This window comes from Musa acuminata, unplaced genomic scaffold, assembly GCF_036884655.1.
Source record: "Musa acuminata AAA Group cultivar baxijiao unplaced genomic scaffold, Cavendish_Baxijiao_AAA HiC_scaffold_591, whole genome shotgun sequence".
In the NCBI taxonomy this organism is placed as follows: Eukaryota; Viridiplantae; Streptophyta; class Magnoliopsida; order Zingiberales; family Musaceae; genus Musa; species Musa acuminata.
In genome coordinates this window covers 67,501-70,000 of record NW_027020830.1, presented here as the reverse complement: position 1 = coordinate 70,000, position 2,500 = coordinate 67,501, and positions in this window count along the sequence as shown.

Here is a 2,500-nt window from a genome sequence, read left to right as displayed (position 1 = left end):
GGCTGACGTTTTGCTCCGCTCTCGACGGTCAACCGCGCAACGCAAGAACAGGCCAAAAACTGGCCAAAACGGCCCAAAAACGGGCCAAAACTGGCCATTTTTGGCTGCGCGAGCGAGCGGCGAGCGGCGGACAGCGAGCGAAGCGAGAGGCAGCACCGTCCCTGCTATACGAAAGCCCCATCCAGCCCTGTGCCACCCCCGGGGGTTCCAGGGTGCTGAGATGGCTGACATTTTGCTCCGCTCACGACGGTCCGCCGCGGCACACAAGAACAGCCCAAAAACAGGCCAAAACAGCCCAAAAACGGGCCAAAACTGGCCATTTTTGGCTGCGCGAGCGAGCAGCGAGCGGCGGACAGCGAGCGAAGCGAGAGGCAGCACCGTCCCTGCTATACGAAAGCCCCATCCAGCCCTGTGCCACCCGGGGGGTTCCAGGGTGCTGAGATGGCTGACGTTTTGCTCCGCTCACGACGGTCGCCCGCGGCACGCAAGAACAGGCCAAAAACTGGCCAAAACAGCCCAAAAACGGCCAAAACTGGCCATTTTTTGCTGCGCGAGCGAGCGGAGAGCGGCGAACAGCGAGCGAAGCGCGAGGCAGCACCGTCCCTGCTATACGAAAGCCCCATCCAGCCCTGTGCCACCCGGGGGGTTCCAGGGTGCTGAGATGGCTGACATTTTGCTCCGCTCACGACGGTCACCGCGCCACACAAGAACAGCCCAAAAACAGGCCAAAACAGCCCAAAAACGGGCCAAAACTGGCCATTTTTGGCTGCGCGAGCGAGCGGCGAGCGGCGAACAGCGAGCGAAGCGAGAGGCAGCACCGTCCCTGCTATACGAAAGCCCCATTCAGCCCTGTGCCACACGGGGGGTTCCAGGGTGCTGAGATGGCTGACGTTTTGCTCCGCTCACGACGGTCACCGCACCACGCAAGAACAGGCCAAAAACTGGCCAAAAACGCCCAAAAACGGGCCAAAACTGGCCATTTTTGGCTGCGCGAGCGAGCGGCGAGCGGCGAACAGCGAGCGAAGCGAGAGGCAGCACCGTCCCTGCTATACGAAAGCCCCATCCAGCCCTGTGCCACCCCGGGGGGTTCCAGGGTGCTGAGATGGCTGACGTTTTGCTCCGCTCTCGACGGTCACCGCGCAATGCAAGAACAGGCCAAAAACTGGCCAAAACGGCCCAAAAACGGGCCAAAACTGGCCATTTTTGGCTGCGCGAGCGGCGAGCGGCGGACAGCGAGCGAAGCGAGAGGCAGCACCGTCCCTGCTATACGAAAGCCCCATCCAGCCCTGTGCCACCCGGGGGTTCCAGGGTGCTGAGATGGCTGACGTTTTGCTCCGCTCTCGACGGTCACCGCGCAATGCAAGAACAGGCCAAAAACTGGCCAAAACGGCCCAAAAACGGGCCAAAACTGGCCATTTTTGGCTGCGCGAGCGAGCGGCGAGCGGCGGACAGCGAGCGAAGCGAGAGGCAGCACCGTCCCTGCTATACGAAAGCCCCATCCAGCCCTGTGCCACCCGGGGGGTTCCAGGGTGCTGAGATGGCTGACGTTTTGCTCCGCTCTCGACGGTCACCGCGCAATGCAAGAACAGGCCAAAAACTGGCCAAAACGGCCCAAAAACGGGCCAAAACTGGCCATTTTTGGCTGCACGAGCGAGCGGCGAGCGGCGGACAGCGAGCGAAGCGAGAGGCAGCACCGTCCCTGCTATACGAAAGCCCCATCCAGCCCTGTGCCACCCGGGGGGTTCCAGGGTGCTGAGATGGCTGACGTTTTGCTCCGCTCTCGACGGTCACCGTGCAATGCAAGAACAGGCCAAAAACTGGCCAAAACGGCCCAAAAACGGGCCAAAACTGGCCATTTTTGGCTGCACGAGCGAGCGGCGAGCGGCGGACAGCGAGCGAAGCGAGAGGCAGCACCGTCCCTGCTATACGAAAGCCCCATCCAGCCCTGTGCCACCCGGGGGGTTCCAGGGTGCTGAGATGGCTGACGTTTTGCTCCGCTCTCGACGGTCACCGCGCAATGCAAGAACAGGCCAAAAACTGGCCAAAACGGCCCAAAAACGGGCCAAAACTGGCCATTTTTGGCTGCACGAGCGAGCGGCGAGCGGCGGACAGCGAGCGAAGCGAGAGGCAGCACCGTCCCTGCTATACGAAAGCCCCATCCAGCCCTGTGCCACCCGGGGGGTTCCAGGGTGCTGAGATGGCTGACGTTTTGCTCCGCTCTCGACGGTCACCGCGCAATGCAAGAACAGGCCAAAAACTGGCCAAAACGGCCCAAAAACGGGCCAAAACTGGCCATTTTTGGCTGCACGAGCGAGCGGCGAGCGGCGGACAGCGAGCGAAGCGAGAGGCAGCACCGTCCCTGCTATACGAAAGCCCCATCCAGCCCTGTGCCACCCGGGGGGTTCCAGGGTGCTGAGATGGCTGACGTTTTGCTCCGCTCTCGACGGTCACCGCGCAATGCAAGAACAGGCCAAAAACTGGCCAAAACGGCCCAAAAACG